This window comes from Sarcophilus harrisii, chromosome 3 (genome assembly GCF_902635505.1).
Source record: "Sarcophilus harrisii chromosome 3, mSarHar1.11, whole genome shotgun sequence".
Lineage (NCBI taxonomy): Eukaryota > Metazoa > Chordata > Mammalia > Dasyuromorphia > Dasyuridae > Sarcophilus > Sarcophilus harrisii.
This window is the reverse complement of record NC_045428.1, coordinates 378,678,060-378,684,059: the sequence shown is the minus strand read 5'-3', so window position 1 is coordinate 378,684,059 and position 6,000 is coordinate 378,678,060. Positions and strand designations below refer to the sequence as shown.

General features: G+C 42.2%; 1 protein-coding gene across 2 annotated transcripts in view; it reads left to right on the top strand.

The window, feature by feature from the left end:
* The first annotated feature begins 298 nt into the window (after positions 1 to 298).
* Positions 299 to 6,000, top strand: part of MFSD6 (major facilitator superfamily domain containing 6) — a 95,782-nt gene continuing 90,080 nt past the window's right edge. The window contains exon 1 of one of the 2 annotated variants that reach the window (XM_031960304.1): positions 299 to 784. The gene's annotated coding sequence lies outside the window, so the exon portion shown is untranslated. The remainder of the gene's footprint in view (positions 785 to 6,000) is intronic. The other variant, XM_003764048.4, reaches the window with a different exon arrangement.

The following is a 6,000-nucleotide window of genomic DNA, read 5'->3' as shown; positions in this document are numbered from 1 at the left end:
GTTTCTTTACCTGTAATACCAGGCGGTTATAGCGCTAATGCTGTGTCAAGTGAAAGACCCCTACCTTCCTTCTCGGCCCACCCTACTCCCCTTCTATTCTACAAATGCAGTCAACACCGTTTCCAACCACCCACGACCACTCTGGCCTGCCAAGTCCTCCCAGAAGAAAGTCAGGGGCAGCTCCTTCATTAGGAACGCTCAGCTCTGGGCCATGCGCGAAAGATGGAAAATAACCCCGCCCGTGCGGCCTCCTCCCCGGGAGCCAGACTGAGCGCAAGGGCTCCCGAGGGGCTTGTGCGAGGAAGGAGGGCGGGAGGCAGCATCCGCCCCAGCCGCGCAGCAGCAGCCACGGGAGGCGGAGCGTTGCACCTGGCGCCGGGTCCTCCTCGCCGAGCCCTGAAACGGGTCCAGCCGGTAGCGTGCGGCTGCCTGCCCGCTCGGGAAAGAGGAGGAGGAGGAAAAAGAGGAGGAGAAAGGGGGAGGTCGCGTCCAGGGCTGGGTGAGCCGGCCGCTCGCTTGCTCGCTCTCTGCCTCCACCGCCTCTCGGAGCGCCCACCCCCGCCTGCCAGCATCCGTGCCTCCCGCTGCCACCACTCCCTTCCCCCAGAAAGAGACGGCAGAGGGGCCGGGACCCAGAAATGGTGCTAGCTGCTCCGACGGCCCCCGCCGCTCCTCCGCCCCTCCCGGCTTCCTGCAGCCGCTCCGCACCTGTCGACAGCGGCCGCCGCCCAGGGGAAGGAGCTCCGAGCGCCTCCCGGAGCTAAGAGCCGCCGCCTCCAGTCAGGTGAGTTAGCCTAGGCTCCGGCTCGGCTGCCTGTCAGTCCGGGGCGATTGATGAGAGCTCTTGCGGCAATTGCACGTCGGGGCCCTCCCGCCCCCAACTCCGCCAGCTAGCCTAGCGTTAGAAGCTGGGGGCGCCCGGGGTGCTCTGCGTTCCCAGAGCCACCTCCTTCCCCGAGGCGAATAGGCTGGCCCTTGACCTGTTCCGAGGGGAGGGGGGGGGGGAACCGAGAAGGGGGAGAGAATGTGCCAGTATCCTTGGTGGAGGAGGGATGATTTGTAGGGGGCCCTCTAGGGAGGTTAGTAATTCTCATGCATCTCGTGTGCGTGTCTGCTGTCTCTGTCACCCTCGCCCTCCCTGTCTCTCTTCTTGCTCGCTTCCTCCCATTCCCCCTATTCCCGAGGTTCTTTGGAAGTGGGTTTTGTTGTTTGTTTTTGTGTGCCTGGTCAAGGCTACCAACCCTACCCAAAAGGCGCAGGGCAGGACTTCCGCAAACGTAACCTGAGCTTTGAGAAAACAAAAGGGTTGCGGAGTCAGTCTACTGTTGTTTCTCCTGTCGTTTCTGCTGCTGTTTAGGCGGCTGCTGTTTCTGGGGAGAGAGACGAAAGTCCTTAGACTCTTCCTTTCTGAAGGTCCCACCCTCACTATTGATAACAAATATCTGGCTCTGAGAGTTGGGTACAGACATTCTCTGTAGGAGACACATAGGAACCTCTTTCCATCTTCCCACCAGACAGGCACAATGACTAAGATATGCTCACTTCCATTGTAGGAGGGAGAAACTGACATCTCATTTTTCACTAGCTACATACATGCACGCAAAGAATTATTCCCGACATTCTCCAAGAGGAACTTTCCATATTCAGATGGAGCAGCTGACTGGAAAACCTGGGCCAGCCTAACAATACAAAACAGTGCTCCTAGGTAGATGAAAATCCCCGGTAGCATCTATGTTGTAAAAAAATTGAAATTAACTAATCAATCAATAAGCATTTATTAAATAATTGCTCTGTGCTAGGGGACAAAAAAAAATGGAACAGACGGTGCTCTCAAATAGCTCACTTAAAAAGAAAAGGTAGGGGAAGTTAAGGGAGATAACATATGTAGTTATCCAGGCACAGAACAAATATAAAATAAATTCCAAAGTTTGGGGAAGGAGCCGAAGTCTTCACATAGAATGTGGAATTTGAGTTGAGCCTTGAAGAAAGTAAGGGATTCTACAAGTTGGAAGGGAGGGGATCAGCCAGTGCTAAAATATTGAGATGAAGTGTACTTTGTAAAAAGCAGAAAGAAGGTTGGCTGAGATGAAATATAGTTATGAGAAAGGAAATAATGTGTAGCAAGTAAATTAGAATGGAGGTGGGGGAGTCAAGTACTGAAAGGCGTTAAAAACTAAGCCCAACACATTTGTTGGCACGCCTTCTCCTGCCAGGTTTATTCTCTGGAACAAAGATGAACAATTTACACTTACTTTTGAAATACTGAAAAAAATATTTATTTGCCTTCCTAACATCCAAGTATTTTTAACTTATGGTTAAAAAAAAAATCAGATGTCTTTTTCACATAGAGAACACATGACAAAAGACAGGTAGAACAATTTGGGTAGACAGTGGTCTAGAAGAGTAAGTGGTAAAAATGAATATTGGGCCTGGAATTAAGAGAGTGGGGTTCTCATCTTGTATTTCTGATAGTAATTAGTTGTGTGGCTACCTTGGGCCTTTGACCCAGTTTTCTCAAATTGAAGGGGATTCATTAAATTATAGTCTTTTGAAACATTAGAATAAACTACCTGAATGATATATGATCCAATTTGGCCATTTTAAAGACGAAGAATTTGAGGCCTAGAAAGAGATATGCTGTGACTTAGCAGCCCAGATAGTAAGTTGTAAGATGGACATTGGAACCCAATTTTCTGTTGACAAATCCAGGATTCTCTATGATGCCTCTGACAAGATGACCTCTGACAGCCCTTTTAGTTCCAACTTTGTAGGATTCTGCTGTGAATATTTGACAGCAAGGATGCAAGCAAACCTAAAGAAGTTATATGTACAGTTGGCTAATAAACTGATCAGCCAGATAAATATTTACATGACAGAATTGGCTATTCTTATAGTATGGGAAAAGAAGGTGATGTCTAGCTAACTATATGTGATGAATATACACATCAGCAATTGTGACTTTATGTAGGGCATCCTTGACATTTATGAGCTTTGGATCCTGGTCACTAGTTGCGATCAAGGACATTTAAATGAGAAAGTGACTTGTGTATATCAGTAGGTATTAAAAGAAGATAAGGAGAAGGAAGAGGAGCATCACTAATGAATGAGATGTATGTAGCTAAGAGAGAATGAGAGGGGGGGAATTTGTATTTCTGTGATGTAGTTAGACCTTTGTACATATTTTCAACAATTATTTCTTCTCAAACAGTTCCTGTGTATAAGCTGAGGTATTTACTACACAAAAACAAAGATAAGAAGATAATTCAAATACAAATACCAACAGGGCATAGGTTTCTTTATTAAGAAGTTGATCATCCAGTTTATTGTTCAGGAGCTTCCATTCCCCTCCTCCTACTTTAAACTTTCCTCTGCTTCCTGTCTCTTTCCACTAACAGACATTAACTTCAGTATACATATGTTAATTAATGTTGTCACGCATTCTCTTCAGTGTATTAATTCCTCCTCTATGGTCTCACTGCTTTGTTCAGGTATAGTAAAACCCAGAGGAAACCTATACTTCCATGCATAATTTCGTTTTTACATAATTTTTACAAATGCTTATATGTTATATCAAAGGCAGCATTGTTCCCTAACTAAAGTACTAATCATGGAGTTAGGAAGCTCTGTGTTCAGTTTCTTCTCTCATTCCTACTAGTAGAATGTCCAAAGGCAAATCACATAACCTCTTATTGCCCTCAAGTAATTCTTAGACTGAGTTACCAAGGAGCTGCTGATCTGAATCAGGGAAGGAATTTCTCTAATGGGAGTTCCTAAACAGATGAAATTACATACATTCAAGACAGATTACAATCCGTGTACACTGTACATAACATATTTATGCATTTGTGCAATCAAATTTCCCATTACATAGTATATTGAAATTGCTAGCGGGCTGATCCAAGTTTTACTTTTTTCTTATTTTTTCCATGATGGAAGTACCAAGATATAATGAAGTTGCTTTTAACATTTATTAAGGGCCTAAGAAGTGTAAAAGCATAATAATAAATTTAATTTGTTGTGTCAATATATGTATAAATAATTTGATCTGTTTCAGTGAATTCACTTTTTTTCAAACTCAATGTTTTTCATTTATCTCTTATCCTGATAATCATGAGTATTCAAAGATTTACTGTATTTAAACAATCTGGCAAATCTATGTGGGTTAGAAACCAAAGAGATTAGAATAGGTTATAGGAATTGCATATATTAAGGGGCAGGGAGGAAGATTGACATTTTAGGAGGCAGTGGATCCAATGGGTAGAGTATGGGACTTGGAGTTAGTAATATTTGAGTTCAAATCCTTCTCAGACACTCTGTGGCCTTGGCAAGTCACTTAGTCTCTCTGAGCCTCGGTTTACTCATCAGTAAAAGGAAGATAATATTTATAGATCCTATCCAACAGATTTTTGGGAGTACCAAATGACATAAAAAGCTCTTCGGTGACTTTTAAAAGCACTGTATAAATGTCAGCTACTTTTCTTAGATACCTGGGTTTTGCCTTTTCTGATCTTTACTTATAGCTTGTGTGTTAGCACTCTGACTCCTCTGTTTTCACCCAGGATGCTTTTGTGGTGTTTGATAAATAGATGTCAATACAGTACATATCAGCACAGAAAAAATTCTTTTGAGTGGAATGATGTCACTTGGTAATTGTGTCTTCAGGAGTTATCTTAGAGGATGAAACCATTCCTAGTAAAAAGGGAAAAGGTACCATGTTCCCTAAAAAAAAGTTGGAGCAATCTTTTTTACTTCAGTTGCTAGTTTTTGATAGTGACACAAAAGAGAAACAGCCAACTGTGATATTTACCTGGTGCCGTTATTCACAATGCTACAGTTATATACTTTATTATCTAAAGCATATTAAAAGATGACACTCTTAAAAGATAAATCATAGGATTTCCATTCTGCCTTAGTTGGAGGAAAATCAGTTTTTGCAGAAATTAAAGGGGGAGAGGGAAAGAACTTCTGTGTGTATGTGTATGTGTTTGTATACATAGACTTTGTCTAAGAATTATTCAAATTCAGTCACAGCAGAACATTTTGAAAGCAATATTATTGTCACATTGAGGTGAGGAAGAGATGTTCAGAAAATTTTAATCTGCCATCTAGCATGTCATTCATTTAAAGGTTCTAATTGTATTTCAGGTTATGAAAGTAGGATTCAGGAAGCTCTGTTGCTAGGTAACTGCCCAATAAGCTCTGAGAAATCAACACAGAGTTTCTATTTTTAGCCAATTGAGTCATAGAAAACTTTTAAGATCCTCCTGGAAAAATTAATTTGCCATTACCCATAGCATACATGGTGTTTGGATTATGCATTAAAGAGAATATTTTCAATCCAGCAGGAGTAAAGAGGAGATTTTTTTTTTCAGAAGTCAGATGCCAAGAAGAGAAGAAATTAGATGAAGAAAATTCTGTGGGCTGAATCTAGGGATGGAAATAAGCATTTATGGAGTACCTTCTATATACCAGGCACTGTGCTAAATGCTTCTCTAGAAATATTGTCTCCTTTGATCCTCATAACAACTTTGGAAAGTATTTGATATAATTATTCCCATTTTTACAGTTGAAGAAACTAAGGCTGAGACTAAATGTCTTGTCCAAGACCACTAGTAAGCTACTGAGTGTCTAAGACTGGATTTGAACTCAGATCTATCTGACTCCAATTGTCTCACCATAATAACTACTGAATTAAAGTTTGGGCATTTTGAGGAGAGTTTAATATAGGATCTGATGCCAAGGGCTGGTAGGACTGGGCCCTAGGCAGAAAGCATTGTGTTTCCTTAATTACTCAAGGACTTTGATGAGTCTGAGAATATAAGGATAAAGAAATGAAGATTAAAAATGAAATTTATGTTTTAGACAAGCTCCCTCCCCCAACGAAAGCTGTCTTGAAGTTACATCTGTATCTGGTTTGAGCCCCTCTGTGTAGTAGTTAAATAGCTCTTGCAAATCAGTTTAGCAACAAAAATGAAAGTCTCCAACTTCAGAGGGCATATA